Here is a 9,243-nt window from a genome sequence, read left to right as displayed (position 1 = left end):
GAGGCAGGAAGATCATTTGAGCCCAGGAGTTTGAGGTCACTATGAGCTACACTCCAGCCTGAGTGACAGAGTGAGACTCTGTCGCAAAAACAAAAACAAAAAAAAAAAAAAGAAAGTAAAAAAAGAACAATAAGTATTTACTGGGTAAATATAGATTTGCAAACTACAGAGTATTTTGCTGGGTAGATAGAAATGGGTTTTTTTTTTGACTTTTGTGTTTTTAGGAGACTGGGTACCGGAGAGCAATGACACAGTCACAGCTCATGCAGCCTTGTTGGATCTCCGGCCACCTCCACACCTGGCTTACATGATTGGTATTTTTAAAGAGGCCTTTTCTAACCCTCATAACTGACACCCTGTGGGTCATCTTCCATGAAGCACTTGCAAATGGCTTGGTTAGGTCCAGGGCTAGCCAGGAAGGCAGAGGGACAAGCAGCCCCCGCCCTTCCCAGGTGGGGAAACTGGCCTGTGTGGACCACCTCCTCCCTCTGGGCTTTTGTCACGATGTGGCCTCAGTTACCTACTTGCCCAACTCACTTTCCACAGACTCTGCGATTCCACTTCGTGCCACACCCCTGCTGCCTCCGGGGAATGCATGGATCATCTTTACAGTTTAGACTAGAGCCTGGCTCCTAGGAAACACACAATAAATGGTCTTTCCTTATTATGCTTGACACAGACCATTAATTCTAAGTTCATTATATGCTGAATATGGTTAGTACAAGAGAACATACAAGACTCTACAACACTAAATGTGGTAGTCACAGGCAAATAATATTTTCAAAGGCCCTGTTAAACTTTTTAAAAGAATTTACAATGTTGCAGTGTGAATAATTAAAATAATCAGAATAGGCACGAAATTTCCCATATGAACCTTGACATCCAAATAACTAGACTAAGGATTCCTAACTTTGGGAATTTTTATAAACATTTAAAGTATCGGGGCAGTTCCTGTGGCTCAGTGGGTAGGGTCCCGGCCCCATATACCGAGGGTGGTGGGTTTGAACCTTGCCCTGGCCAAATTGCAACAACAACAACAAAAATAGCTGGGTGTTGTGGCAGGCACCTGGGGTCCCAGCTACTCACTCTCTTGAGGCAAGAGAATAGCCTAAGCCTGGGAGTTGGAGGTTGCTGTGAGCTGTGACGTCATAGCACTCTACTGAGGGCAATAAAGTGAGATTCTATCTCTAAAAAAAAAAAAATTTAAAGTATCTCCAGTTTAATCAACTAACACCTTTTCTAAAGACCTTTATGTCAGACCCTGAGGATATAATTATGAGTGTGGAAGGAGAGATTCAGGACAGTTCTAGAACAGAGGTCAGGTCCCACAGTTCAGGGCAAATGTGCTGATTGTGGGGACCTGCTGGCAGGGGTGGGGTCACTGACTAGGTGGTGTGTCGGGGGACATCCTGGGAACATGCTGGCAGGGGTGTGGTCACTGACTGGGTGGTGTGTCGGGGGACATCCTGGGGACCTGCTGGCAGCGACAGGGTCACTGACTAGGTGGTGCATTGGGGGACATCCTGGGGACCTGCTGGCAGGGGTGTGGTCACTGACTGGGTGGTTTCGGGGGACATCCCGGGAACCTGCTGGTAGCAACAGGGTCACTGACTAGGTGGTGCATTGGGGGACATCCTGGGAACCTGCTGGCAGGGGTGTGGTCACTGACTGGGTGGTGTCGGGGGACATCCCGGGAACCTGCTGGCAGCGACAGGGTCACTGACTAGGTGGTGCATTGGGGGACATCCTGGGGACCTGCTGGCAGGGGTGTGGTCGCTGACTGGGTGGTGTGTCGGGGGACATCCTGGGACCTGCTGGCAGCAACGGGGTCACTGACTGGGTGGTGTGTCGGGGGACATCCCGGGGACCTGCTGGCAGCAACGGGGTCACTGACTGGGTGGTGTCAGGGAACATCCCGAGGACCTGCTGGCAGCGGCGTGGTCGCTGACTGGGTGGTGTCAGGGGACATCCCGGGGACCTGCTGGCAGCAACGGGGTCACTGGGTGGTGTCAGGGGACATCCCGGGGACCTGCTGGCAGCGGCATGGTTGCTGACTGGGTGGTGTCGGGGGACATCCCGGGAACCTGCTGGCAGCAGTGGGGTCACTGACTGGGTGGTGTGTCGGGGGACAAGGGGTGCATGCAGCACTGGATGTCCAGGGGGTTGAAGGGAAGAGAATGAACCACACTAAGCCAGTGACAGTGCCATCTGCCACCATTCCAGCCCCCCTCCTGGGGAATTCCTCTCTTTGCTTTCCAGGCGCAACTCCTGCTTCCCCAACCCCACAACCAGCCAGTGACCCTCCCAGAGTCGCCATCTTCACAAATGACTTTCCCTGCTGGACACAGGAAGGATTTCAGGAAAACAGAAGGAATGGTGTCCAAGTCAAAACAAAAACGTAGAGATAAATCTCTAGATTTAATGTAGTGTCTAGAAAGAAAGAATTGCAATTCGGGGCACACATGCGAACCAGGTGGTCTTTGGTATGTCCAGAAAACAAAGAGAAGGTTGGAGGTGTTAGCAAAAGGAGTTGATTTGGCAAAAGTTATGTTTTCCTCTTTGAGAAAGTTCACTGGCACCAGTGAGGTTCTCGAGATTGTTACCCAACTCATCTAGTTGAGAGTTGATCCTAGAAGCCATGCAGGGTGTGGGAATTGACAGAAGGAAGGTGAAGATTCTAATTAGGATCTGGAACAAGGAGTCCCCTCAGAGGGCAGCTGGGACTCAGGGAGCAGCAGAACAGTCTCAGAATGAGCCCAGTGGAGGAGAAGAGGCTGGAAGAACCTAGAACAGAGGTCCCCAAAGCCTAGCCGTGCTGTGCTGCGGCTGCGCCCCGGGGGTTAACACTCCCATGCTCCTCTGAAGCTGCCCCTCTGTCCCGGGGACACCTCGGCTGCCGGAGACAGAGAGGAGCAGACAGAAGTGCCTCTACAGACTGCTTCTTCAAACTTTTTAAAAGGTCTGAAATTTTTATTCTGAACTTCCTGTTGGAAAAAAAGGAAAAAAACCTTTTTCTGTTCTGAAGAAATAAAATACACCTGGGTCCTATTGTATTGCCAGGATTTCTGGCTGGAATAGACCATATTTGGACTTAGTTTGTGATCTAAGTGACACTAAATGGGTGGCCACTTTAGCCAGTGACGATACTAAGTTGCATTTTAGGCAATTTGAAAGAGCTGCTCAGATCCTGCGGGTTTGCTCTGTGCTGGAGGAGGGAGAGCTGTGCAAGTAGAGCGGAAGCCGCCGATGCCGGGTCCGATGTTGGGCAGACAGAGCAGACGCCACACACCGGCTGGACTGTCTCGGGCAAGAATCCGAACGGAAAGAAACTGCATGTAAGACTGCCTGTGTGAGTCAGAAAGGGCCGGCAGTAAAGCCTTGTGCAGAACAACAAAAATCCAAGAACATGCAGGTAACAGTTGCTGCAAATGAGGACAGCACCTCCGGATGATAGAAAAATACACTGAAAATGAGGGGAAGTGGATAAAAATAACAGGAAGAGCTAATGAAAATTAATGATGCGTCTGAAATACAGCCAGAATTTGATGTCACTTTATGTTCATCAAATGCATGAGAACTGACCAATAGGGCCTGGCCAGTGAGCAAGGGGTTTGCAAGGACTTTGGTAATGGGGAGTGAGATTGATAACCCAGATGAAAGCCACAGCATTAATAACAAAAGGATCAAGGACACACACAAATATATTTACAGATCATTGCCTCAACTTGAGGCCTGCCAAGGCCCAGCTGTATCACTGCTTTCAAATTTATTTATAGATCAATGTCCTAATGTGATAAACAGTTGGCTTGTAAACTAAAAATACTGAAAATCACAACATGTTACTATGACTTTTTTCCTTTTCTGTACTGTGCAAGAGATGTCAGCACAGGTCCGCGTCTGGGGACAACTCCTTACTCATCTGATGAATGGGATGAGTGGTGTCAAAGGATGCGCTTACCCCACAGCAAACTAATAAACCACCACTGCAGGCTCTGTCGACAGGCTCAGCTGAGACCCCAAGTTGCACTCCCCACAGAACGTCCTTCTCCAAGTCTAACACAACCACAGCCGAGGCTGACTGCTCTCTGCAGAGAGCAAACCTGAAGCTCTGGGCTCTCAGCTCAGCTGTTCTGTAGACAAGAAATCCTCCAGAGAGGAAAGGCTGGGACTGTGGAGGCCTCTGAAAGCTCATCTCCACCTCACTGAGACTAGCCTCGGGTGCCCTCGGGAGTTTATGTGCACGCTTCCATTTGTGGGTTCATTTGCCCTGAGAGTGGACATGCGAATGGCAGTGAGCTGCCCTTCCATTGCAGACTCAGTGCAGCTGGGAGACAGAGGCCAGAACAGAGAAGGCCTGTACTGTGAGCACAGGTCCCTGTCACTGAGGACAGAAGGCTCTGACTGACTCAGGGAGGCAGGAGAAACATCACAGCAAAGTAGGGGCAGAGTTGGGAGTGTCCCAGGCAGAGGCCATTTGAGCACAGGTCCCCATCACTGAGGACGGAAGGCCCTGACTGACTCAGGGGAGGCAGAGGAACATCACAGCAAAGTAGGGGCAGAGATGGGAGTGTCCCAGGCAGAGGCCATTTAATAATTCAGTGTGTGCGCCCATGTGTGTGCATGAGGGGGGTCCTGCATTCCAGACAGGGCTTTGCCATGGCTCAGCCAAATCAAAGACTGAGGTATGGGGATGACGAGGAAGACCTGGGCTGGGGAGGACGGCAGGTAGCCCACTGACCAGCCTGAGAGAGGAAGGAGTCTGCGGTGCCCAGGCCTGACCAGACGTTCTCCTTCTGGCTTGGGAGGCTGAGGGTGAAAGATGTCGGAGGAGGGGAGGTTTGGGGACAGTAGAGTCAGCCTCTCCCCTCTCCTGACCTGGGCCAGTGGCAAAGATACAAACACCTGAGACTACTTGGTGTAGGGGGTGAAAAGAGGGGGACCGCCCATCCCCCTGGGACTGCAAACGGGCACAGCTTTAGGATTGAGAATATGCATCATCTGTTAAATTTAAGAATAACATTCATATACTTTTCCTAACCAATTTCTAGAATCAAATCTGCAAAATGTCTACACAACCCTGCAAAGACACACATACAGGGTTGTCTCCTGTAGCATTTTTAATGTGTATATTTTTTGTTTGTTTTTGAGACAGAGTCTCACTATGTTGCCCTAGGTACAGTGCCATGGCATAATAGTTCGCAGCAACCTCAAACTCTTGGGCTTAAGTGATCCTCTTGCCTCAGCCTCCCAAGTAGCTGAGACTACAGATGCCTGCCACAATGCCCAGCTTTTTTTTTTAATGGACAGAGTTGTCTTCTTGCTCAGGATAGTCTGGAACTCCTAAGCTCAAGCAATCCACAAGCCCCGGCCTCCCAGAGGGCTAGGATTTTACGGGCATAAGCCACTGCCCCCAATGTGTATATTTTCAAAAGGAAACAAGTACTCCCATTAGTAGATGGGTTGCAGAGACTATTTCCACGAGGCCAGGAGTCACTCAGGGCTCAGGGAGATTGCCGACCTGTGGTACCTGAGCTGTGCAGGTCAGGAAGGGACCTGGAGGCTCCTGAGCTGCTGCTAGGGGCTGTGACCTGGGCTCCCAGACAGCTCCGAGCAAAGGAGAAAATTAAAACCTCTGCATCCTGATCACAATGCACATTCACACATGCAGTCAACATCTGGAAAGGTGTGTATTTCTGGAAGAAGAGCTGATGGTGGACTTCCCACCTATATCTTATACATATCACTGTAACATTTCAATCTTCAGAGTGACAATGAATTATTTTTGCATCAGAGAAAAACACCATATTTTAAAGTAATCAATCAATACATTAATATATTGAAACAAAAAAAGTTTGTGAGCCCAGGTTAAAAGTTACATTTTAAACTATATATACTATTACTCTTAATAGGGCATTTGGGCTATTATTTTTAAAGAGCCGTCCCAAGCAGCGAGCAGTTTTTTTCCAGACTGAGGACAAGTGTTCACTGCAACAACCTTCTGTCCACCCACATCCACCGTGAGCCCCAACAGTCCTGCAAGCAACAGGTGATTTTTCAAAATGCAGATCCATTGCTGTGCTCTCTCTTGCCTCATCCTCCCCCGCCCCCATCCAGAGCTCCTCAGGGGCTTCCCACCCTCCCAGAGTGAAAGCAGAACATCCCACCCCTGCCTGACTCACAGCTGCATCTTACATGCACAAATCAGCCCCCAGTGGCCGCTGGACTGTTGTGTGTTTGCCAGATGGTAGGTCTCCTGCCTCCCTAGCCCAGCCCCTTAGTCAGGGCCAGGTCCCCACCACCTCTTCCCTGAGTGGAATAACCTGTGGGAGAGAGGTGAGGAGTGACTGAGGACAGAGGTCGTGGCCTGCAGGGTCTGCAGATGCAGACATGTGACAAAAAGCAGGCTCTCAACCCAGGAGATCAGAACATTTTCCATGAGAAGATGCCGGCTACAGGGGCTTGGAGGTCCAAAGCTGAACAGAAGATGCCAGAACATGTTCAGCCAGAAACCTGGAATTCTGAAAGGTGTTAATGTGTCCTTGAGGTGCCAATGTAATGGTGGGTAGCACATTTATTTCACTCTCGAACCTCCTGTGCCAATCTTCCTTCCCACTTCTGGGCAACACCCCAGGTACATCTCATAGCCTTTCCAGTCACTTTTGAGCATCAGAACCCCATTTGCAGAGTTTTCTACAAGTGCAGCTAGATTTATGTCAAAATTTTACCTTTCCACCAGTTCACACGTAACTCCAGTTCACAGATCTGCTCAGAGGAGGGCCCCTGTTTCTCCTGTGCTCTTCCCACATGATGAGGGTGGGCAGGGAGTAGTGTCACCCCCGGCAGGGTCCCCACTCTCTTGATGCCCCACCCGGACCGGAATCAGACGGAACACAGTGGGCTTAAAGCCATGCCCCCCCCCCACCTTCTGCCCTCTCTTCAGGGGACAGGTGCTAGAGAGGGGTCTCAGGGCCTCCCAGCCTCTCTTTAGCAGGTCCTTCAGGTATGTCCAGCTCCTGCACAAACATGGGGGTGTTTGTCACCTGAAGCCCTTGCCAGAGCTCCCAGGGAGCAGGAAAAGCCCTCATTCCCACTGGTCACTCCAACAAACCCTTTTCTTTCCTTGGGTCCCTCCCCTGACCCAGACATCCCCAGCTCTGGAGAGGCTCATGGCGCAGAACAGGAAGGACCCACTGCAGGCCTTGAGCCCTCCTTCAGCACACCACCCTGCAGGCAGCTGCCAGTCCCTCCGAGCCTTAGAGCCCCTCCCTGAGAGAGGAGGATCCGGCTAACAGGCCACTGCAGTGTGGACTACAGAAATGATGCTGTGAGGGGGGGCCTCCTCAGTCTAGCAACAGGAAGCACAGGTGACCTGCTCAGCTGCGGCTCTCTCTGCCCATTAACCATCCTCCACTGCAGCCAGGAGGTTGCAAATTCTCACCCTCTTCCCTGCGCCATGGCCCTGGGCTGTGCCACTTCCTCCTGGGTGGACAGGGAGGCTTCTCCCAAGCCAGGGCCCCCATACCCCACTTCTACAGTATAGGCCCTCCCCCCACCCCTGCCCCATCCATAGTCCCTCCATCCTGTTCTCTTTTTTTTGAGTTAGAGTCTCACTATGTTGCCCTAGGTAGAATGCCGTGGCATCACAGATCACAGCAACCTCAAACCCTTGGGCTTAAGCCATTCTCTTGCCTCAGCCTCCCAAGTAGCTGGGACTACAGGCGCCTGCCACAACACTCAGCTATTTTTTTGTTGCAGTTGTCCTTGTTGTTTAGCAGGTCCTGGCTGGTTTGAACCTGCCTTTCTCAGTGTATGAGGCTGGTGCCCTAACCACTGAGCTATGGGTGCCAAGGGACATCCTGGTCCTTCTTGACAAGACAGTTCTAGAGAAGTTAGCCAATATACTTAGGCAAGAAAAAATAATGGTAAGTATAAAAATTGTAAAGGAGGCGATTTGGGCAGGAATCGTAACTTTTTCCCAGTTCTGTATCTGGTACTAGAAGCCAGATTTTTAGCTGAAGTCACAGCTTCACGTGTAGAAGCAACAGCTGTTAGAAGATAAAATGATCCCACTGACAAAAACAGCGAGAAAATACTGAAGAGTGAATTCAACACAAGTGTAGAATCTAGACAAGAAAACAAGGAAGAGTGTTTGAATGAGTGGAAGGCACATGCTCTTCAGGAGAGGAATATTTAACACTGTAAATATTCCAGTTTTTATTCCCAGTTTAATCTATAAATTAAACACAACTCAAATTTAAAATACCTATAGGATTTCCCTTAGACAAAAGTTAATTCTAAAAGTTCACTTTTTAAAAAAGCAAGAATAACGATAAAAAACGGTAGAAACCAAGGTAGCAAAGGAGGAAAGGACTGTTATTAAACCCATTACGGAGCCACAGTAACTAACACAGCACAGGCCTGGAATATGTGTGCTGCACAGGAAGACAGGATGGGGGAATGAAAGCCCAGAAATAGCCTGCAATACATGAAGAGTTTGGGTATTTTATAAAAATAGTTTTTCGAACTGGCAGAGAAAAGATGGATTCTTTTGACAAAATACATTGGCATGGGGTAGCTATCTGGGGAAAAAATAGGTTGATTCTATTTTACTTTAAACATCAAAATAAAAAGTAGGTAAGTCAAAGATTAGACATTTAAAACATGACACTATAAAAGGACAAAATACACACTTCAAGAATCTTTGAATGCCGAAGGCCTTTTAACACAGAACCTAGAAATCCTGAAACATTGATTATTTTGACTGTGAAAAAATGATTTTTTTCAATCTTCTTTGGCAAAAAAAAATAAAATTAAACAAAACTAGTCAACTGGAGAAAAATACATTTTGCAACACTGAGGCGGGCGGGTTTGAACCGGCCCGGGCCTGCTAAACAAGTTTCCTGTCTTCAGGTAGGGGAGGCCATTTCTGGGCTTTCATTCTCCTTCCCTTTCCCAGCTCATGAATAAGAGCTAATTACTGTACCGTGTAAGAGAGCTTTGGTAACACTAAAAAGGCTGCCACAAGCCATAGAAAACCGGCAAAGGGTAGCAAGCAATAAAAAATATTGATTTAAGAAAAAATTTTTTTTAAAAATTTGCAGAGATGGGCAGAGCCTGTGGTCTAGTGGATAAGGCGCTGGCCCCATATACGGAGGGTGGCAGGTTCAAACCCGGCCCCAGCCAAACTGCAACAAAAAAAAAGTAGTCAGGCGTCGTGGCGGGTGCCTGTAGTCCCAGCTACTC

The sequence above is a fragment of the Otolemur garnettii genome, unplaced genomic scaffold, assembly GCF_000181295.1.
Source record: "Otolemur garnettii isolate 467f Iridium unplaced genomic scaffold, OtoGar3 scaffold00235, whole genome shotgun sequence".
In the NCBI taxonomy this organism is placed as follows: Eukaryota; Metazoa; Chordata; class Mammalia; order Primates; family Galagidae; genus Otolemur; species Otolemur garnettii.
This window is presented reverse-complemented; position numbering follows the sequence as displayed.